The sequence below is a fragment of the Coturnix japonica genome, chromosome 13 (genome assembly GCF_054131305.1).
Source record: "Coturnix japonica strain WE chromosome 13, WE-NBRP24, whole genome shotgun sequence".
Classification (NCBI taxonomy): domain Eukaryota; kingdom Metazoa; phylum Chordata; class Aves; order Galliformes; family Phasianidae; genus Coturnix; species Coturnix japonica.
In genome coordinates this window covers 3,285,589-3,309,704 of record NC_140675.1, presented here as the reverse complement: position 1 = coordinate 3,309,704, position 24,116 = coordinate 3,285,589, and the positions used below count along the sequence as shown (strand labels likewise).

At 40.9% G+C, this 24,116-nt stretch overlaps 1 protein-coding gene across 1 annotated transcript in view; it reads left to right on the top strand.

Annotated features, from left to right (window-relative positions):
• The window catches only part of LOC146758591 (cytosolic carboxypeptidase 4-like), a 245,224-nt gene that overhangs the window by 194,339 nt on the left and 26,769 nt on the right, over positions 1–24,116 (top strand). The window lies entirely within an intron of this gene.

Below are 24,116 nucleotides of genomic sequence, written 5' to 3'. Positions count from 1 at the left end.
ATTCTCCTTCCTACTTCTACCAGTTTACAATCTCACAATCAAAAAGTAATCAGAAACTGCCTATCATTTCTCTCCCAGTGTGAATGCAGTCTGTATTAACTCCCTCACTGGACCTATTGCCCTCCAGGTTTGTATTACTGTCCTCCTTTTGCAGGATTTTGTTGAGCCATCTTGTCTTATTTGGTTTGCAGAATACTGAATATAAGGCTGTGCCATAGAAAGCTCTATTCAGTACAATCGGGAGCAAATATTGGCCCAAAAGAATCAAATCTGCACTGACGCATATGGATATTCTCCTAAGTTTCTTCAGTGTGATTCATTTTTAAACTGGCATAGCTCTTTGTTTTACCATATCCTATTGTACTACACTTTATTCTTCTTGATTCTTGGCTGACTAGTTAAGACGCCTGTAGTAACGTACTGCACTGGGATGTTCAGATTACTAACTGTATTCACCATCCTACGAGTTTGATGTATTTTGAGCCATGTATACATTTGCGTTCCAAAACAGATATAGTAGAAACATGGCAAATCTCAAAACTCAGCTCCGTGCTCTCTCAGTACATGTGGTGTTGGAAAGGCATTTTCCTTGACATGTTGTGCCTGGTAGAGGAGATGAAGTACTGATGTAAATAGACTTCAGCTTCTTGCTTCAAAGGGATACACGCAACAAGGAGTAACAAATGAGTTTTTAAATTATTCCAGATATTTTGACAGTACCCTTTGAAGGAGATTTTACTGGTGACGTGGATCCCTTTTTGAAGAAAGTCTTTGGGAGAGTCAAGAGAAAAAATTAATTCTGTCCAGTCTAATGCTTCTGAATGAGGGGAATTGAATGCCCCAACTTTTATTATCCGACTTGATGAGAGGGAAAAGCCATCCATTTGCAGAGATGATGGAATCAGGGAGAGCAGCACCGAGCAGAGTGGCCATACGTTCATAAGAAATTGTTGATAGTTGTTCAAAACACCTTTGAAAGGAGGATTTGGGGAATTTCAGGAACACTCTTCCATAGAACCCATCTTCATGTTGGAAAAGTTTTTCTTCTTTTGAGTCCAACTACTCAATTCACTGAACTGGTAAAGCAAGCTAGAGGTGAGGAAAAACTGATGTTGTTTTGTTGGTTGGTTGGTTGGTTTGATTTGATTTTGCTTGCATTCTCTCCAGTCATTTACAGTAGGAGAAATTAGAGGTAAAATTGTGCCTGATGTAACGGCAGCAATTGGCAGGTGGAGCCTGGCCAGAGTAACTGTCAAAAGTCATGGCCTGTCTAACAATTAGAAGCCCCCATCTCTACAAAACTCACCCCAGATAAATTGTGAGAGTGAATGTCCCTGAAGGTTCTGTGAGCCATCTTCGTGTGAGCGAGGATGTGACATTAGTCATGTAACGTGTGTTCCACAAATCATGTGCCATCTTGCTGAAGTCTGTCTCGTTCTGTTTAGAAGGTTAATAAATTGCATCTTTTTGTTTTTCCTATGCTATACTGGCATAAAACCAAGATAACTTTCTTGTTAGATAAGAGCCAATAGTTTGTATTTCGGAGATGGAAGTACTTAAATGCTGAGGGATAAAAGGACGGAGCTGCTGATAAACGGGTAGCAGAACTGGATGAAAAGCTCTGCATCCTGGCCCCTTATACAGTAACTGCAGAGATGAGAGTCTAATAAATGGGAAGAGCTGCCATTATCCATCCCCTGTAACCTGGCTAGCATTTACTGAATTATTTTATACAAGTAATGAACCAGTGAATTGCCGTGAAAGTGTGGCAGAAATAAAGCAGTATGCCAAGATGAAAGCCTTTCCTCTTGCTACTCTTTCAGAGGTGGACTGCTCTGGTTTGACCCATTTCTGTCCAAAATAACCAAATTGTTACTAATACATCATTTGTCCCTGAAATTGCAGTTCTGTTTCTTTATAGTTATCTATAGGCAATGAAAGATTTTCTTTATCTTCCTTATTATTGCGTATCACATATTATATTTCTGTGGAATTTTTATGTATGCCTTATTCATAAGCAGTTTATTACAGTCGATAGTCAGAAATTGGGTTGTTTTGAGGGAGTTTGCAGTCGCATAACGTTGTCTTACTGGCATGCAGAAGCAATGATATTCTTGTATATCATTCTTGTAATTGGATGCCTAGTGCACAAACTTGCAAATAATTTTAATTTGGACTCATGCCAGTATTCAGGCACCAACAGAAATGGTTGCAGCAATGTTCTTGCCACAGAGCGTATTTGATAAGTACTTGCAGAAGGGAAATGAAAAGAGATGGAGTTTATTCTGGGCTTTCTGATGAGCATTCCAGTAAATTGTTTACATCATCTTTGAAATCTGAGGCTTTTCCTATTTCTGGTTTCCATTGTCTCCCACGTTTTACACTTTTCCTAAGTATGAGTAAGTTTCACAAGCATCCAGAAGTTTCTATCCAAAAAATCATCTGTAAAACGTGCATCTAGTGAACCCTCTGAGGCCTGGGCACGTCATTCAAAAGCAGATGCTAAGAAATATAGAAGAATGTTTTTTTGTTTTTTTTTTTTCTAAATAGTTCTGCTTCCAGTTCTGGTCCAAAGTGATTCAAATTGGAAGCAGCTGTAATTGTAAGAGAAGTATAAGAGAAAAACAAATAGTTATCTTGTAGTAATCTAAGGAGTGAAGGATTAAATTAAGGTTTTCTGCTCATTGTGTTTTCTTTAGTTGTTGCCCATTGCAAACGTTTGCATCCTGTTTTCCGTATTTTCATGCTCCTTTTGTGCCCACCAATCCTTTTCAGTAAATTGTGATTCAGTTTTCAAGATATTCTAATGGTACCTTTTAGTCTTGACGATTTCACTTAATGCAACGATATAAAGGTTAATGGCATTTAGGAAATGAGCAAAGGCACATGGGAAAGAGCAAACCAACCAGGAGACGGTGAGCATTCATCTTCCTTGGATGGCCAGAGCAACATAATGATTAGTCTGCAAGCACAGCACCAGGGCTTGTGGCTTGCAGCCACAAACCTGTATTTTCTGGTCCTCTTAGGCTGGATTGAGTCAGATGAGCAAAGTCTTGGATGAGAACTCTCCACGGACTTGGCAGAAAAAATGAGTGTTATATCCTAACTCGGATTTTGTTGATATAAACAAAAGGAGAAATGTATATGGCCTTGAACTACAGAGAAATGAAAAATCAGCTGACTTCTCAGCCTTTTGGAACCAATTTCAAAGCTGATCAAATAGGATCTCGACTTCTCCAACTCCTAAATAAACAGAGTAGCACAATCTGAGCCCTTTGGAAGTAATAGCATCTTAAATCAGTTCCTTTGTCTCTGTTGTTGATAGATTATCGAGGGCTGTCTGTCAGTGTAACTGGAGAACAGGTTCCCTCCCTTGTTGTGGTTTGTAATTGCTTTGTGTTTTGTTGTTAGTGGTGTTTTTTAGGTTTTGTTTTTTTTTTTTTCTTCAGCACAACAGAAAGTAATGATGGGATGAGGTCATTGTAGATCTGACTTTGCAGAGTTGGAAGCATCTAGTTCTGTGGAGGTACACTAGACATGGATGTATTTGGAACAGCAAAGCAGAGCCATCATGTGCTCCCCTCTTTCTCTCAACTCTTTTCCACTACTGTATATAATCGATCAGTTGCTGTAGCTCTGATGTTTACCACTTCTGTTTGGGGCTTAGTCTTAAAGGGCTTGTTCCAACAAATCCCTGCGTTTCTTTCCTTTTACTTGCAAATGATGTGAGCATCTCCTAGTTAGCAGCTGGTTTATTTGTTAAACCAAGGAACACAGCAGATTCTGTGGGACCCAGGAAAGGAAAACAGATGTTACCTTGATTCTGTACATTTCTGAATGCTGATATTTCTCTTTTTTCCCCTTCCAATATACCATAAACAGCTGATACCTGTTTTGTTTGTTTGTTTTCTCCCTCAACTACTTCTAAACCTTTCTAGATGCTTGGTTGCAGCCCAGTCTTCCCATACTCTTGGGAAGAAAGGTGGTAGTAGGTACAGATCAGATTGGAAAGAGTTATCGAGCTGCTTCCCTAGAAGCTTTTTTTTTTATTTCCCTAGGAAATAAAAAGCCAGACTACATGGAATCAGAAATGCAAGTATTCAGTCATACCCATTTTCTGGGAGTTGTGGATGGGATTAGATCGAAGATTCCCAGGTGCTGACATTGCAAACCCAGACAACTTAGATGTTAGAATCAAAAAATTCATTTGCAATTAATTAATTTATGGTTGCATGGAAAAGATGCTGCACTTTGGATGAAATGTTACTCTTTCTGAAGCCCACTGAACAGTTCTGAACGGTGCAGCCTTGAATATAAGTGGGATTTAAGTCTGCTAATGAAAAGAACTCTTGGGAAGGATGTGAGACAGAAAAGCAAAATTCCTAATGAAAACTAGCTGTAGTATTCTGGCAGTGTCTCTTTAAAAGTCTAAATATCATTGCACATCATCCTTTCAAGTTTTCAGTGGAATTACAGCGGCTAGGTTTTTGATTTCTGATGTCTCTCTTGCTTGTTAATCTGGTCCCATGTGGATTTATTGTACAAATCTATTTGGCAGCTGAAAATTGCCCTTTGATGAAGCTCATAGTCTAATCATGAACTCCTCAGGCATGGCAAATAAGAATGGGAGGTTGCAAAAGCACAGGCTAGAGGAGCCACGTTTGTCTTTTACTCTGCATGGATTTTAGAAGCATCTAAATTTCAAAGTCTTTTATACACAGGATTTTCTGCGAAGATTGATTTTTACCCCTCTTAGCATCATAACATTTGCCATGCTGGATCAGACCATTGGTCCATATGATCAGGTATCCTGTCTCATACAGTGTTTGGTTCCTCGTGGCTCCTAAGAGAACAAAACCAGGCTGTAGTGCAACTGATTCAATTACACTAAGACATGGAAAAGAAGAAATAATCCTACCGGCCCACCTGACCTGCCTCCTTTCTGCTTCATATGCTGCAGCATGAGGCCTGATTATTTCGAGGGTGTGGTAATGATAATGAGCAACTTTCTCTGTTGATAATTATGGCACTTTTCTGTCCCCTTTCGTAATATTTTCCCACACGGGATTTCCTGCAGCAGTGAACTCCACTAGTTCATACTAGTGATATTAGTGGTATTGGATATGCTGTCCAATATTGAATGTAAACTATATATTGAAATTTAATCTCACTTCCTCCTCCATTCTGTCCCTCCACTGATTTCTGCACTGTACTTCTCACAGCTGCTGTAGCTCCCAGGTTCTTTAATCTGCTGTTCTCTGCCACATCCACTGTTGTCTTTATTCATGGATGATCCAATCGTAGGTCCCTTGGTCTTGTCAAAAAGAAATCAAACTAACTCTATTCATTCTTGCCAACTTTGAAATCTGTAGGTGCATCCTTTCTTCTTCTTTTTTTTTCTCATCCAGTTCTTGTCTCTTTGGTCTTTCCTTTTTTATGTTCCCAATTGAGATTTATATTTTTTTTTCATATGTGCTAAGCTCCTGTACTGATAGCATTGTCTTTCCTCTTTCCCTTCTTCCACAACACTTATTTCAGCTTATGGTCCCAGAAAGAACCATCAGCTCTTCTGGTTTTGACCTCCTATACTACATAGGCAGCTTTGTACCAAACCCTCGTGTTTGTGTAAGATTTTTCATAGAAGAAAGAATTCAGACTGGATTTGAGAGCATCACATGATTGGAAATCCATCTGGTCCCCTGATATTTTGTTCCAGGGATCAGAAAGTGCTAAATATTATTTCCTTGTACGAATTTGAATTCGTCTTCCTGCTATTTTCAGATGTACTCTAGTTTTTTCTCTGTTGGTTTAAAGAGAGATTTAGTAACTTGCAGGTTCTTCTCTTAAAAATACTTACAATGCAACCAAGTTACCTTTCTGTTTTGATAATTAATTAAAACAGGCTGAATTCTATAATAGTTTGTATGAGAATGTGCAGGTAAGTACCTCTGAATTAGCTAAAGGAGCAAGTGGAAAGTCCTGTGCTAAACCACATTAAGCCACATGTCAACACTCTGAAGCAGAATTAAGGTGGCCTTAATTAAATTTGGCTTAACTCATTTCCAAAGTAAATTAAACCAAACTGAATTGCAAACACTTTAATTCTGAATAACGGAGGAGAAATATGTGTTTCTGAATGTGATAAACTTACAGATGAAAGAGGTTGCTTGTGCTGGGTAATCTATGAGGCAGAGAAGGCAATATGTTTAGACATGATATTTCTGGAGCTTCATGGCTTATCTTTAGGTAAGAGGCTCTGTTGTATACCACATATGGATGACAAAGAGAAACCTGCTATATTCTAATTTTTGTCCAAGGAAGAAATTTTTGATGCATGTGATGCCAGATGGTGGCTATCTGCAAGTGAAGATGCATGGTCAGAAAAGAGAAATTACAGCACACAGCCTATGGAAATGCAGACATTAGGGACAATTAAAAAGTGATTCACATACATACTATAAGTGGGGACAGATGAGAGGTGAACGAGCTGAAGACAGTAGAGATCAAAGAAGTTGTTGGCTACTCATAGTTGTGAGAGAAGGAGAATTTGGAGACATCCAAGTGCTGATGTTTTGCAGTATTTCTTTTACTCTCAGACACTCAAGACAGGCAGCTTCTGGAGTATAGAATATTAATCTTTGATGAATAGCTGCTGAAGTGAGACAAGGAATCGTTAAAATATTTTCAACCAAGTAATTATCATAAGCGAGTTCCACTTAGAAAAATGGACAAAGGAATAAACAAGTGTAAGTGTGATTTGGCGTCACACTTTCTTCTTAAAGCAAACAAATATGATACCAAGAGGAGCTTAGATGATGCATGTGGAAATGAGTGCAGTTGTGTGTCATGGGATACGTACGGTTCTTGGTGAAAAGGAAAGATGTATTATTGTTATTATCTAACAACTTTTTAGAGCTGAAATTGAGAGAAGGAAGAAAAGATGGAAAGGTAATGGTTGTGTAAATGATGGATAAACCGAACTGCTTTCCAGTGGTCATAGAGGAGAGTGGTCATAGAGACTTCTGTCTAGGTGTTATGTACCTGAGATTTTGTGTAGGCAGCAGTAAATTCTATTACAGATTCCGAACATTACAGATGATTATTTTCTAGTACAAAAGATGTTGTATCCAATATAGCTCTATTCTGGACCACACTATGATAGGAAAGGGTGAAATAATCTTCGGTGTGAGAGTTGGTGGTTACCTAGACACCAGTGATCATGACCCAATTACGTTTAATAAGGGCAGAGCGCATCATTTCTATTAACATGTGTTCATGTATGTTTTTCCCTTAATATGGGATAATAGTCCAGGACTGAGGATGTATTATAAATAAAGCAGACCACAAGAGGAAGAAAAAAAAGATTACGGAGGTATTATAAATTTTAAAACCAATGTTTTTAAAATAGATTCTGTTACATATCCCAAAAAAAGCTTAATCAAGAATTGAGAACACATTTAGTTAAAACCCATCTTGGTATAATAGTAAAGAGAAGGTGATAATTAGAGCATAAAGGACAGTGAATCATAACACTGATGAAGAATCTATGTAATAGATGGATTGTCAAGAGGTGGATTTCACTTCTTTTAGTCTGTTTCCTTTTTGCCAGTACTAATTGTTTACTAGAGATTCTGACAGATACGAGTAAACAGTGGTAGAGGCCATTTACCTAATCATGATCAAGATATTCTGAGGTGAAAAATGCATAGGTTAATTCTCTGTGAACAAAAGAAAAAGGGGAAAAAGCGTATCAGCCAAAGTAATGTAGGAATTAGATGTGGGAAGCTAAGAAAGTAACTGAAAATTCATGGCAATTGCTACTAAAGACAGTAAAAAAGAATTCAATGCAATGACTGGAAAAGAAAAAGCTATTCTTCTTATGACGTCTGATCAGAAATGTAACCTAAAACCCAAGGAGTTCTTTCTGAGAAGAGCCGCCTGAATCCTGGTGTACTTCACAATTAAGTTCTGCCTTGGATTAAATAAGTTTTTCCCAAAGTATTCCTAACCAAATCTCTTACTGCGTGCCACCTCTTCTTGGCTATTGCGAAAAGTTTCCTTTGGTGGTGCTGGAAGTAGCAGGTGAACTTACACAAGAATATTGAATCAGAGATTCACTCAGAAACAAAATGAGAAAGGCGATTTTCAATGAGTTTGAAAACGATATTGCAAATGAGTCTGTGAGAGGAGTACAGCTACATACAATGGGAATAAAAAGCCCTGAAACACTGTCCATTTTGCAGTAGCTTATTCCTGGTAGAGATGACTTCTTTTACTAAGTAGGGTTTTAAGTATGTGTATGTTTTTGCCACATGATCAGAAGGACGGTTAGCATCTCAGTGGGAAGTATTCCTTTAAAAGCTGATGGCCAGCAGGCTACAAGTGGAAAGACTTGTTCTGACTTGGAGATAAATATAAAATGCTGTTAGCTTGTGAGGGAGCTGAGAATTGAATTAAGTAGTTTATTTGATTTGAAATGCTAATTCTGTGTGAAAACAATGGAGGACCAGCACTTGTTAAGATATTTCCTCTGCCGCTTTCTTTTTCTGTTATATTATGCCTTCAATTCCATTGTATTATTGTCTGTCTTGTGTTCTTTTTCCCAGCATTGAGAAGTAATAGAGTTGGATCTGACTTGTCATCTGGGTTGGGGAGAATGGGCTGTACAGCCATGTTGTGATGGCCCAGGGCATGCATGCATGCATCGCCAATTGGCAGTGATGGGAAAAAGGGAGACAGCTCTGTAACGCAGCATAAACACGCTTGAGCAACACAATACCTTGCTCACAACCTTCAGATGTCCTGTACCTGGGTGAACAGGCACCTAAAGTCAACACCGTGGCCAATACTACTGCTTTCCACCAAAGATGAAAGCACTGGATGAGCTATGTGATGGGCTTTATGTTCCCTGCAGTCTGATGGCGCATAGGAAGTTTGCAGCAGGCAGCTGGACACCATTTTCCCAGTGACCTTTTGCGAGCAGCCCTCTTGTCTTTTCTAGTGAGGGAGAATGAAGTAAATGGAGTCTGAAAACAGCTCAGACTGGCTCTGAAATAGTGACCGAAAGGTCGCTTTTCTGATCAAGCCATTGTCTTTGGTGATTGGAAGGGCTTCCAGAGGTCAAAGTGCTGAAGTTTTTCTAAATCAGGAATGCTTTCATGAGCCCCCGTGTGCACTGAAATGGCTGGAATTTCTGCTGGTTCATCAGTTGTAGGTAAATGTATTACATAGGCTGAATATCTGCAGCAAGCTACAGCACTGGTTCTGTGGTTTCATGTATTTGATCATCCCTCGCTCACATCAAATCCTTTAATTTGTGAAGCCTGATGTATGATTATGCTGGGGAGTGATATTAAATGTCAGCTTTGAAAATGGGCCTTGTCACAACTAATACGAAATTCACTCCTGTTGTTAATTTAATGAGATAGAGTGACATGCATCATACATTTATTAAATGACCATAATTATATTTATATTAATGCCAATCTCTGCCCAGGAGAGATTCAGGCCTGGCGTAATGGGACGTGTTCATAATGCAGAAGATCTCTGAATATAGATACAGTGAGAAACTCAGGACTGTAAAACCAAGGCCATGTTGTAGGCTGAGACCGAGTAGCTCTGAGATGCTTGGACAGCATTTTGGGTGGGTGAGGCTGTGAGCTTTGATGGAGGTACATGATTAGAGCTCGTGTCAGACCAACAGCTTTTTGGTTATTCCACATGCTGCAGGATTGGTTGAAATTCATTGAGGTATTGACTTGCTCTTAAATGTAATGCATTTGTATGTTCATTGCCTTTAAAAGGTCAACGAAGCAACTTGACAATTTTTAAAGGTAGCCTGCTGTGTCTGAAGTATATTTAGTTTCATGCTGTCTTCTCTGCAGGATATGATATCGAGTTGTTCTGGTGTTATACCGAGCATGTTGTGCATCGTTATGTAGACAAGATCATTGCTCAGACCTAGGAAACAAATAAGAATTGAATTTTTTTTCCGAATCTTTTTTTTTGTACAATTATGTTGTTTTAGGAAAATGGCCCTCGGTTATTGCTCTGGTTTCTTCTATCTGGTTGCATCAATTTCCTGGGAATAAACCAGATTTCTGGGACAGCAGCAGCTCTGCTTGTTGCAGGAGGCAAGAGCAGCCACTACTGAATTCAGTAGCTCCTGTCTGTTGCTTATGCTGATAGTGTCCACTTCTCCTACGCTGCATACTGATGTGTCCCCTGTCTTCACTCTTCTTGTCTGTCACTATAAACAGAGGGGAACAAAGTTGACAGTGTTGGATTGAAGGGCTGTAAGTGGTTATTGATTCCCAGCCTTCTCGCATGCATAGAGGTAGGGTATGTGTTAGAATACAGACACGAGCACACAAGTGGCAATGGCATGTTACTGCCACTGAGTTATGGGATGTGCATAATTGTTCTTTTCAGTGCAGTAGCTAGGGGAACATCTGTATGCACACTAGAGGATGTGTTTGTGTGCTGCACTTGGAAGAAGTTGTGCCCAAAGATGTTTGTATGCATGCATTTATTTCTGGTTTTAGGCAGAACACAAAAGGTGTGCAACTGACATGCATATTTATTGCTTTAAATACATGTCTGTATTTTGTGCATCTATGCATAGCACATGTGGCTACCTTAAGGTCTATATTTTTTACGTACAGCTAGAATTATGTTGTGCTGTGTGTCATTCCTCTGTCGTATGACACTGTTTCATGGCTGTCAGTGGAAAGAGAAAAAGGAAGGGATGCATAACTCACCCTTTTGGCCAAACCATTCTTGCAAAGCACTTGTGGGAGCCTGGATTATCTCGTGAAGGGGAAAGGAAGTTCATTTCTAAATGAAAACTGAAAAGAAAAGGTACACAGCAATGATGAAGTTCAGGTTTCATTAGCTTTTGATGTCTGTTCACAGGAAAAAAATCATGTTTCCTTGGTGACCTTTTAATAAATGCAAAGCTAGGTGGGAAATCTGTCCTTCAGTTCCTTTGCATTTGTAACTAATTAAAGGTGTGGAGTGTGGTGTATAGGATTGCAATGAAGCCTGATGTCAGGCAGCACACTCGCAGTGCTGGGGTCTATGGATGTGTGCCTTGCTGTCCTGTGGGCTTCCACGTGCAGAGGAGATGGATGTCTTCTAAGGCTGTTTCGCATCTCCTCTTCTAGCTGAGATTGGAGCAGAAGGGTAAGGTGGGCTCCTCACACTGCGCAGCTCAGTTCTTATAAGTATTGACACAAAGGGTGCTAAGGTGGTGGAAAGCAAAACAAAGCAGGCAATTGCTGTCAGTACAGGCTGTCTAAGCTGGTGTGACCTACTGCATCGTAAAGTGAGGGGAAGTGCCTTATTCCTTGTAAAGTATTTTCACTTCTGTTCATCCAGTGTTCATCAAGGTGTTGGAAGGAACGCAGCACATGTTCCTTGACTCTTCTACAGCTTTTTAGTAATATCTTTCTCAGCGTAGGTGTTGCAGAAATTAAACCAATCTGGTTACGTTTTGTGGCATAGGAAGACAGGATAAGCAAGGTTTGCCACAGCAGTGGGTGTTAGAGAAGCTGCTGACAGAAAGCAGAAAAGATAACAGACAGAAGTCAAGTCAGCTTCCATTTAAATACCTTCAACCTCTTGATTCAGAGATACAGTGTGTAAATGGTGAATTGTTTGTCATGTTTTTGATACTCACTGCTTCTGGACAGACATTTGATCTCAGGGTATTCAGGTAACGTTTTAGTGTCTGCCCTTAGTTGGTGTAGCATGAATGATGTCTTCTGTGAATTCATTGGTAGAGAGGAGGAGGAATATTAGCAGAATTTTCTGTGTCTTTTTGGAATAATCTTTAGTGATGCTCTCTGGAAGAGAAAACCTTAGATTTCTGAGTCTGTGTGAAAACATTCAGAGATGAGGGACAGCCCAAAGAGGTGTTGGTTTCATACTGATAAGATCTGGTGTGTTACATGCTGACATGCATCATAAGAATGAGTAGCACCTGACACTTCTGGGCTCACTCCAGATATATAAATGCAGTCCACTTAAGGCCAGGTTGCCTTTGCTTGAGATTCTGACTGGTTGGAATAAATGGGAGTGAAATTTTGTTTATTTCATGTACATTTAATAACACACATTTCAATCCCCAAGGTGCTTCATCAAGTACCCTACTCTTCTCAGTCAGTTCCCCTGATTTCACATGAGGATGTACAGCTGTGATAAGCTGAACTGAATGTGAGGTCTCATAACTCTACAATTTAAACAGTAAGAAGCTTCCAGAAAGGCCAAATCAGTCACTGAAGACCTTCTTTTTAAGACAACCAGAGCAGTCCCAATACAAATCATGTTTTACCCATATTATTTCTGTGTCCGTGTTACAGAGACTTGGCACAAGCCCCAAATACATCTCATTTATATATACACGCTTGACATTAACTGGAAGGGGGAGACTGTGGAAGTGGAGAAAAGACTCATAAAACCTTTAATTCTTGCAATGGCACGTTGGCACTTTTGTGTGCCACAGCTCAGCTACTTGTTGTATAGAGAGAACTCAGCCTATAGGACTGTGTAGGATTTGCATCCTGTTTAGAGGGGAAAGCCAGCAGCAGAGTGCATGGAGAGTACATGCCTATGGTTTTTGAATTACACATTAAATGAGTGTTTGTTCCGCTGGGCTGGGTTTGTGCAGTTAGTATTCGTGGGTGCAAACTACAGACTGTGGAAGACTACAATATAAACATGAATGTGGATACACGTGGGTGTGGAAGACAGTCCAATGCATGTTCAAGTGTGCACCAGTGTGTCTGATGAACGTGTAACTTTAATTGTGTCTTTATGGATGGTTGTTGTTTGTTGTAATGCTAGAGTCTTAGAAATGTGTCCCTGTACATCTGTGATCATGTAAATGTGTGTGTATGCACAGATCTATATAAATGCCTGATGAGAAGTGCTCAGGGTTTCCAAGTAGGAGATAACACAGTGTACCAAAATCAGCGGGAAACTCCAGTGCATTCACATTCAGCCATCATTTTGTTCTAAGAAAATGGGGATTTTCCTTCATGAAAGAAGAGGCACAAGTGCAAAAGGGCTTTTGTGGCACTGACTGTGCAGCTGATTGTCAATCTGAGACGGAGGACTTTCCATACGTGCCTTTTTCTTTCACTTACCCTCACAGATGTGACCTCTGGAAAGAAAAGCTAATAAAGCCTTTTTCCCCCCACAGAGAAACACACATAAGAGCTTGGCAGAAACTGCCATTTCTTCAAAGTCATGTCTAACAATTTTTCCACCAGCACCAGCTCTTCCTTTTAGTCTCTGAAAAGAAGGCTTGCCAGTAAAAGTCCAGAAATAACTTCTCTCACTAGAACCCGTGTTTGCCAACAATAGCTAAGGAAAGGGAATCTATTTTTGTATCTGGATTGTAGTGTGAGATAGTTCTGGTGGCCTAATCTAATTGTGGTTTAGGATGTTGTAATCTCTGTATTGAGGTATATGGGAGAAAAATAGTATGTGTGCCTCTTCTGAGAAAAGAACTAGGGTCAGTGCTAGCAGTAGGAGAAATTGAGATAATACCAGATAGTCTCTGTTTGGCAGCCAAGGCCAAGTCTCACTGTCTCCAAGCAAGGTAAGCAGACCAGGCTTCTGAAGAGTACTTGGATTCAGCCACGAGTCCACATTATTAGGCAAGTCCATGGTAGTGTAGCAGATCCAAAGTGAAAACACACGTTAGTAATTCAGGGTGATGTTTGTGGGATCAAACAGCTCAGAAACCACTTGGCAGGTCCACAGTGACAAGGTGATGCTGGGAAGTCAGTTCTGTGAGTCAGAGTCTCACCATAGGGTACACCATATACACACCATAGGGTGTGCTCAGGTAAAAGCATGTAAGCGTTGCTACAGGAGCTACAGACCTGCAGTTTTACAGCAGAGCCCTAAGCTGAAGTGGGGCTCTTAGAATAGGTAGAGGGTATGGGTGAAGGCCCCAGGCGGGTCTGGCTGAGGACCTTTATGGCCTGTTAGTGCTTTCAGAGCTCTGAAAGAATGATTCATTTCACCATCAGAGTATCATGTCTGGGTTGTCTCTGTTCTGTATCAGAACTGTGGAACAGCTGCTAAAAATAAACCTTAGAAAATCTATTCCAGACTTTATACGAGACCCTGTCTGTGTTGAGCAGGAGATCTGGGGTTCATTCAGACAAGTATCTGAAAACCTCACAACCAGCTGGGTGTACTCAACATGTGTGTTAGCTGTTCTGAGTTTTGTAACTTAAGCTATTAATTTAAGGCTTCTGTTCACTCTGACTAGCTAAGATCCTGACAGGGACTTTAATTCACAGGCATAAAGCTCTGACAGTCTCTGCTTCTAACTGCCATAATGGACAAACTTGATGGGCAAATGCGTTTGTTATTTTTCTTAGGAGACAAAAACTGATTCAGGTATTCAGTTGCTGTGATAATAGCTATTCTAATAGAAGCAGACGTCTCCTAGTGTTGTTTCTATCTCTTGCCAATCTTGAGCTTCACCACTCTCCTGAATGTGTAGCTTTTTAGTCCTTCTATTTACTGAAGGTCTGTAGTTGTACACTGCCTTTCTGAGAGAGCTCAGATTCCATTTGTCTGTCCCTAGTGGGCAGGATAGAAGGTACTCCCCTCCCATATGTTCAGGGGCACAACTGCATCTGCAGAGCTTTGAGGTTCTTTGTCAGAGAGTAGTGCTTGCTAGTTACTCTAGAAGCTGCAGGTGACCCAAAACACTGAGCAAGGGACTCCACACTCTCTACGAGTGTGGGATTGGCAGCACATCTGCCTGATAGAAGGTCTTTATCTCACAAGAAAAGAGAGAAGAGGGAAGCAACTGCTGCCGTGATCTCTGCAGCTGCCTGTCATCCTGCCTGAGTGAGTTTGATGTGGTGCTGTTGCTTCTTTACAGAAAAAGACGCAAGTTATTTTAAGACACTCTTATTATTTTTCTTATTTTTTGGAAATCTTAATCTTTTAAAATATGGCAGGATCTCGAATTAGATGCTTCAAACAATTTTGCTTCCAGCAGTGAGGGGTGAAGTGTAGGAGGTAAAGAGAACTGTGGGTTACCTCCCCATCTCTGCTGATGTCCTTCACTAGGTGCCCTTCACTAGGTCACTCCTCCTCTGATTCAGCATCCCTGTTGGCAGCTTGCAGTACTGCTCTCCTATCTCCCAGAGGATATCCTGCGATTAATTGAGGGATGTATCTAAATCGCTTTAGCATGCAAGCCAAAAGTCATCGGGGACAAAGCTGTTACTAGGGCAGGAATAAAGGTCAGACCCTTGCTGACATGGTTGTCTTGATTAATTACTACACTAATCTCTATAACTCCTCTTCAGCAATATAATTTGGCCTCATCCCTTGCTTGTTTGTTGGTTGTTGTGGTTTTTTTTCCTTCCATTTTCTGCAACTTAGTGGTGAGAGAATTACTGAATAAACCCACATGGAAAATGCTACTTCTCTCTTTCCCACCTCTTGGCCAAACCTATGCCTCATTCCCCCTTAGTGTCCTGGGGGAATGTGTCTTAGTGTCCTGGGCAGCCTTAGCTGGTGGGGGCAACCAGCCCATGGCAGACAGTTGGAACTCTGTGATCTTTAAGGACCCTTCCAACCTAAGCTAAGAATCTATAATTCCACGATTCTTAGGGATTTGAGGAGTGATAGACAATTACTTGAATTACTAGGAACATGATGCATGGAACTGGCAAAATCAGTTCATTTGATACTATTTTCCTGCAGCTTTTTTTATGTAGGAAAGTACGAGGTCGGTGCAAGAAATCCTTAGCGTCCCTGTTCTCTGGGTGAAGTATATTGAAGGGCTGAGTTCAACCATGGCTGAGGGCAGGAGGTGCTGGTAGTTTGGATTCTGCGACTAATACAGCTCTGGGGCTCATTGTTTTGGGACAAACACTTTTGAACACAGAGACTGTGCAGAGTCCATTAAGGATCACCAGCAGCATCAGAAGAAGATACAGAGGGGCTTGGAGAGGAGCAGAAGGCAGACTGAGTGAACGTGTGTAGTGAAGGGTAGTGAACCGAACCTGCTTTGGATGAACAAGAGGGAAGATTCCCTCCAGGTTACTGCCCAGTGGGAAATCAAAGAAATGAAGAAAATCACTCCGTGTTTCCTATTCAGCTCCTCATTCGGATCTGTTGTATTTTCCACTCCTCTGTGATTACGTCCGTGTCTCAGTCAGGTATTGTTTTCTGCTTGAGTTGGGAATGTTCCCTAAAGCTGTTCCGAGTGCGCAATACTCTCTCATTCTCTTTCCCAGGCCAATTTTGGAGTGAATTTTGGCAGATTACACAAGTGCAGAGTGTTTACTGTCCTGTCTTACATCATCATTTTCCCGTATCGTTTATTTTTCCTTTGACAGATTTTTAACACTGCCAGTCTAATATGCATCAGAGATTGTCGAGTATTACCATAATGCAGTGTATTGTGGGTAATCCCATGCAAATTGTTCTGTGGAAAGTCATGCTAAATTATCTTCTTGGGGGGAGAAAGAAAAAGGCTTTTGCTTTCATTTATTTTAACCGTTTGTTCTTTGGATTTCAGAGCAGCTGCCAGTGGCAATGATTTAGAACAGTTGTTTGACACTCGGCACCATGTGAGGCGATGCTCCTCCTCAAAAGACATGGTGCTAAATGCATGGCGTTGTGTACTGTGCTAGGTTTATTGTATACGTGTCTCCAGTGTTCACATTTAAAACGTTGGTAGGTTGTCTAAGGAAAAATCTGAGTGTATGTTGGGTTGGCACAGTGAAGGTAGGCATTGCCAATTTTTCCAGCTCCATTGTATGAACATATTGAGGAAATACCAGTTCTTGTGAGCCTGAAGTGCATCAGATGTCTCTTGGAAGAGGCAGATCTGATCATACACGCTCTTGTTTTCTTTTTTTCTTTATTATCAAGGTCATTTGCTTGTAAACTGGCTGCTTTGTTCTTTCTGAGGTCCATATTACTTCCCCAAACCGAGACAGTAATCCTCCTTCTGGATGGAACACTTGATTGTAGTAGAAATGATTGCAGTGTCACAAACAGAGGATTATCGTTTTAAGTGGAAATCATAAAAACAGGTTGAAAAAGACTTCTAAGAAAGAGGCAGCTTGTTCTTATGCAAATTTTCTCAGGTAGTACAGCTGCAAGATAAGAAGTCTTGAAAGCCTATAATCTGGAGTCAGCATCTTCTCTGTTAATACAGGTTTGCCTGCGTCACACTGTGAACGGTCAGTAGGTCTCCAAAGACTCAGAGAAACTTAGTTTATTCTTCTGAGGCCTACATGTCTTTCTCTTTTTGCATGATGCTCTGGAGGTTGAGGCATTACTCAGCTGCTGTGCATTTGCTTCTGGCTGGTCTCCTCTGAAAAAGACAAAGTGGAAATATTCATTGCAGAACAAGAGGAAATATAAGCTGCTTTTGTGTGAGTCACATCAGTTATCCCACTTGATAGAGATAGTTGCCTCCCCCTCACCCTACTTCTGTCTCTCTGATCTTGTTTCCCTTTCTTCAGTCTGTTCCTTACAGCCTTCAAACACCTGATTTCTTTTTCTCTTTCTTTCCAAAAGCACAGTAAGTGGAGAAGTTAAAGTAAGCCTTTGCTGGTGGGATTATAAGAGCAGTAAAGGCTTATAGGTGGTTTGAAGAAGTTTGTGTCTAATTGACACTCATCCTTGGTAAACAAGTCCAAACGTCTGAGCTCATGCTGCTGGTAGGTTCCTTGTGGGCAAGCAACAGGGGCTCATATCTGCTGTAATAATGTAGAATATTCAGTTTTGATCTCTGTTGTTTTTGTTTGCTGGTTCCTTTCTTTTGATACTAATCGTATTCTCAGCCAAAAGAGTGGTTTAAAAAAACCCCATCAGCCATCAGACTACTTGTACCAGCGGACATCTGGGTTGGCAATAAAGTGAGCCTTTGGACTCCGCAGACCTATAAATCCTGGTTAGCAGCTGGTGGCAACTGTTTCACCTGGAGGAACTTATCTTGATGTCTGGCATCTGGTTGTGTGGTCTGTATTCCCAAGACCCTTCACAGGATGTCCCTCCTAACCCAACCTTCTTGTAAAAAGATCATTCTTTCTCCCTGGGCCTTTTGGTAAAATACGTCTGTTAAGGTAACTTTCTGACATATTCAAGCTGCAAGAAGCATCCTGTATCAGAATAATTATGCTAACACCCATTAGAACACAGCCAACAAGCCCCTTCTTTGTACTCCCATCCTTCACCTTCAAAGGGAGCAGTTACCAGGCTGGATTCCTCACCAAACAGTGTGTCTCTTTCCTCTCTGATCTGAACTGGGCACGTATGCCTTTTGTGCTTTCCTGTGTATCCTTGGCTTGGGAAATCAATGGTTCCTTTGTTGCTTTAGAAGTGCTAATACAATGAATTCTGGAATTGTAGTTGCTTACTGTCACTGATCACTTGGAAGTGTGTTAGGTGGGGAAACCAGCTTTGGCAGCTGGCTGAAGATAACCAAAGAGAACTTGTGAAATGAAAAAAGATAGAAAATTGACATGAGGAATCCTTCATAATATAGGGGAAAAGGCGCAGTGTAAGGGGACAGCCATACAATATATGTGAAATTTGAGAAACGAGAAAGGAAGGCTCAGAGCTGCAGATGGCTCTGTGCCCTTACCTCTCACTCATGAGTCTCTTTATGAAGACGTGTTTAAAGTAAATGTTTAAGGAGACCAACAAAGAGAAGGTCTTGGGCTGATCTGTGAATATGTGCATGGCAATTTAACTGCAGGAGCTGGCGTGTGGCGTGGCCCAGGCAAGGGGACTGCCATCGGGTAGAAGTTTTGCTCTGGTGCCAATGGAAGCAGGAGTCAGAGGAAATGAGGGATTTAGTATAGAACAGACTTAGATCTGGAAAAAAGAAGCATGCTCCAAGGCATAATCAAAAGGCTCTGGAAGGAAACAGTGGACCCTCAGGACTGGAATAATAAGGAATTGTGAAGGCTGAGATTTGGATGCATGCTGGAGCTATTTATGCTGTCCTGGGGCCACAGGCATGTTGGCAGAGCTGGTAGGCAGCCAGGACAGGCACAGAGCAGAATGCTGTGGGACCACTCTGGCTGTTTTATGCAGGAAGACAATGTCTGCACGTTATCTGTCGGTGTTATTTTATATTCAACCAAGGCTACAACACACAGAATCAGGTAAACCTCAGGTTTTATTGCTGTAAGAGTTATAAGGGAACAAAGGAACTGAAGATTCAAACTGGTAAAATCATTAATAATGGCCAGTGGGGTAGATAGCAGACATCTCAAACATGCTAAACAATGTGCTCATTCTGATTCCTTATGTTTTAAAATTTACTCCAGAGGTTGAGAACCACCAAAAAAAGAAAAAACCTACGAGAAACACAAGGGCAGGGAAGCACAGTGACTGAGTTAATTGCCTTGATGGCATGAGTGAAGGGAGATGCAGTATACAAAGTTTGTCATTTGTTAAGACTCATATTTAAGTGAGCAGCATTGGTGGACATCCTAGTTAAGTCAGAACTAAGGAGAAGAGAGTTTCCCTCACCCAAAAGAAATCCCAAAGGGATTGGAGTTTTGGGGTGAGGCACAAAAGGGTCATTTGTATAGTGAAAATCTACTTAAAAGTCTGGAAAAATAGGTGGGATGTATTAATCATCACTGGGGTGGGAAGAAATGGATAGTAAGGTGACTCCAGCTACCACTCTGTTTTGGTCTGTATTTCTTTAATGACTGAGAAATGAGGAGAACAGTAAAATGCTAAGATTTACTGTTTGCAGCTGATATGAATTATACAGTAGGAAGGAGGACAGCAAGACTGTGGTTACGGGAATGGAAGATAAAATACAGACGGTGGCGGGGTAAAGCATGTTTGAAGGAATAGTTTAAAGCATTCAAACACATGGTTGGGTTCTGAATTAGCTCTGACTGTTCAGGAAAACATAAGTAGCGATTAGAAAGACAGCTCAATAAAGATATCTGTGCCATGTGCAGCAGCAACAATAAAGAAGAAAGTGAGTAAGATGCTTGTGTATGTGAGAAAATGTAGGCTTGGAAGATGCTATAATATCCCTATAGACGTGAATGGTAGTACCTCCTTTGGACTGCTTTGTCTGTTATGAGTTATTTTCTTTGTAAGGCAAAAGAGATAATGAAAGGGGGGGCTAGAGGAAGCACACAGTGGCCTGGAAGGCAGATTCGATATGGGAGAGTATTAGTGATACTTGAGCTATTGAGAGAGAAAGGGAAAGAGTGCAGAGAGCTCAGCAGTAACACTCAGCACTGTGCTGGGGAGAGGCTTCACAGTGATGTGGATATTTGGTGGCAGCATAGCAGGAAGCAAACTCGCCACCCCATTAAATTCCACTCCATGTAACGTTGCTATCAGGCCAACATGCAGCTTTGCCGGTCTGCTTGTGTCTGTAATGTGCTAGCATGGGAACAGAGCACCAGAGATCCTGTGGGGCAGACAGCTATCAGGCTGGAGCATGCTGTGATGTCTGGGTCATGCTGTGCTGGCTTCTTTCTAAATGCACTCTAGTGCCTAAATCATTATGTTGGTGCAAAAGTGATACCATGATCCATCATGGGGTCTTATTTTGTATGGGGAAGAAAAGCGTACTAGTGTTGCTGTGTCATTTTGGTCAATACATATTTTCATCACCTCTGGGATGGGCAGAATGGCATATGTTTTATCAGAGTAAGAGGGAAAGGCTTCAAAGCTTTCTATATTGCAGATTATAGTATAGTGAATTTCAAAATAAAATCTACTTTGTAATTTCCCAGTAACTATAAATACTTGCTCTGCTTTAAAGCCACACAGAAAAATAACAAGGTGTTGTGTAACATAGAACAATATGGAGGGCATTTCATGAAAAGATACAATTGGTTCTTTATATAACACATAATTAACCAGGAGAACCTGATAGTGAATGACATTGTGGAGACAAATACTGTACTAAGAATGTTCAAAACAGGTTAGACGCTTTCTGAATAGCATCTGTATTTACGTTAGCCAGAATAAACATCATAAATCCTTTTGTTGCCAAGCATGTGGTGATCACCAGCCAGGATTAGGAAGTTATTTAACTCCCACGGTGAAATATGGCCAAATGAGTTAAACTCATAGCTGAAAATGCTTGGGTGGGCCTGGAGTCTGCTCACTTTTCTGTATGCTGAAGTTATTCATACAAGCAGAGAAGTGGAAGTAGAGAGGGAGGAAAAGTGATCCAGGGATTAAACTGCCAATTTAGGACTTGCAAAAATTCAACTTCTTGCTTTCCCAGACTGCTTTTATGAGCTAATTCATTTGACACAGACTCTCAGATGTACTTAGAGCTCCACCTCACATTTAATCTTCAGGCACCTCAGGCTATAACCTGGCTGTGACTTGTTCCAGGTTCCATAGAGTTCACACAGCAGAAGGTGTACGAGTGAGAGAAAGCCGTGGGTAGACTACAGATGAATGTTGAAGGCACAGTCAGATGGGGTAACAGCAGTTAACCTGTTGCCAGTACTGGAACCTGCATTAAAGACAGAAATGTTCTTGAACAAAGCACTTGGTTGTCACCAGTGTAAAGTAGTTTTCTTTTCTTACACTGCCCCAGAATCACTGTATGACCTTGACCAGTTTCCCCATTTCTTCTTCTTGTCTGCCAAGTAGGAGAGTTAATTATCTGGAGCACTATTTGTTTTCTTTCAAGAATTAGCACTTATTTTTTCTATTTATTTTCTGTTTTGTTGTTGTTGTTGTTTTTCCTGACAAACAAACAATGACAACAACAAAAACATACTGACAATTCCCACTACTTTTGTTCTTTGCCCTCTGGACCTTCTTTATGGATCATCTACGTTGGTTTTGCTTTCTATTTTTGTCCATCTTTTATTCCTGATTCAGCCACTTTTCACAGTTATGCCCCACATAAATGTATGCATTGGTCCCAGTGATACCCAAGAAGTGATCTGGCAAAACTGGACCTTCTGGTACCATGTACTACCTTCCATCTCAGGAAGCAATGCGAAAGAGGTGCACCAGCATCCAGCAAGTATGGAAGCATTCCATACCCAACCACTACTGCTCTGTGTGAGTGTGCAGTCTCTGGGGGAGGGTGATGAGAATATATCCCCATCTTTATGCTTACTTTGGTTGGCTATCTATGCTATCTGAATAAGTAGAACTTGACAACCAGTTTTACCATTTGCTAAATCCTCAGTTCTCTTACAAACAGGCCTTTCAGGCCTCTTTCTGCTCTCTGATCTGCTTTCCTCCATCCCTTGAACAATCTAGCCTGTAGCATCTTTAGCCAGGGAAAGAGTCCGTTTGAATGACAAATCAATAACCCATCTTGTGACGAAACAAAGAAGTTTGCTCAGTCCCAGCTGAATCAGAGCATCAGCTAAATTCAGCAGATTTTCAGGGAGGGTTGACAGCAAGCTGGGCCTTGTTTCCTCACCTAGTAGCCAAAGTACTGAGGAAAGCGAGGATGGGCATTCATAACGAAGCACACCTCTCCAACAGTGAGATGGGGATTGAGGTTTCCATTAGTTTTCCTCTTGTTATCATTCCTCCACATCAGCATCCACTGACCTCAACCACCCCTCCCTCTTTCTCATCCTTTTATCTCTCCAGTCCTTTTATCTTCTGTCTTTAACTCAACCCCTCTCATCTTTCTAGAAATTCAAGCTACCCAATTTTTTTTCTCCATCTTCAGCCTTTTCTGCTTGCTTAATCCCTTTGAAATCTTTTGGCCCAAATTTCTATCCCCTAAACTTTGTCTGTTTAGAATGTCATACCTACTGCTTAGGGATCTCTGGGCCATGAGAAAAACTGGCTTGTTCCCTACTGTCCTCATCTCAATAGCTGGTTCCCCATTGTGCATCAGCATGTTTTCTTTCACAGGGGTTTAAAGGACACTATCTTTTGGGGCTGGCCCAGGCTAAAATTTCATCTGCAGGCACCAAATGTTTCATTCAGCTGTGTGGTTTGTCCTGTGCAGCCTCGAAGTAGTTTCTATTAGTATTCCAATGGAGAGCTCACTGATGGAATTAGTGGGAAACCAGACTGCCAATTTATTTATACCCAGCCTTAGGGCATAACCATTGTGCATGTGTAAAGCTGTTGAGATGCAGAGTATACTCTGCATGTGTGTGTGTATGTGTTGACTGGAAGTAAGTTTGCAGGGAAAAATATTGCCTCAAGGATTGAACAGTGCCCAAAAGTGACCGTACTGTGTGCCAAAGATCCCTTTTCTCTGAACGCAAGAGAAAAATGATGGCTCTGAAATCTGTTGTCTACTTGTGTTTATTAATATCTTTCAACTCCAGTTTAACTGCAGCTCTTGTTACCCTGGTGGAGAGAGAAAATTCTAATTTAACTTCTGGAGTCCTTCCACCTTCAACAATATCTGTGTTATGAAACTATCGCTGCCTTTGGCTTGTGGGGTTGTTTAAAGCATATGAGTAATGAATAACGAAGTTTTCCCATTACATTGTCTCTTAGCCTGTGATGTGTTTTTAGGTAAATTGAGAGACGTTGGAAGCATTTAGTTGTGAATATATAGTTGATGCATCAGTGCTGAATGCGAATGAACTCTTTTTCCGGTATAATTTCATCAACTTTCATTAGGAGAATTTTTATTGCCATTATCTTGGCCAAATGATAAATCACGGAATAGCTTTCTTATTTTTCCCCCTCCTTCCGTGTTTCCTATTACTGTGACACAGTGTCATTTAGGAGATGCAGATGAACACCTCACTGCCCTGTTATGATAAAAACAGTTTGGGCAGAGAACAAATGTACTGGTTTAACTAGGCCAAGAGCTAATAGGTTGTGTTCATTTAATTCATCTGATTAGCCATGTTGAGTTCCTCTGGAATGTTTCTTCCCACCAAATCATATATACAGATACATCCAGATATTAGAGCATGGTGATGTCTCTTACCATACTGTCTGCTGTGGTATGAAAAAATGAGAAGAGATTAGCAAATAATGTCTAGTTCCATTATTCTTTATAACAGCCAGGAAACTATAAACCTGTTATCCTTTAACATTATGTCTTCAAAAGACATGCATGAGGGGGCCCAGGGGACCAGTGGGCATATTTGTATTGCGCAGCAATGTGTGTA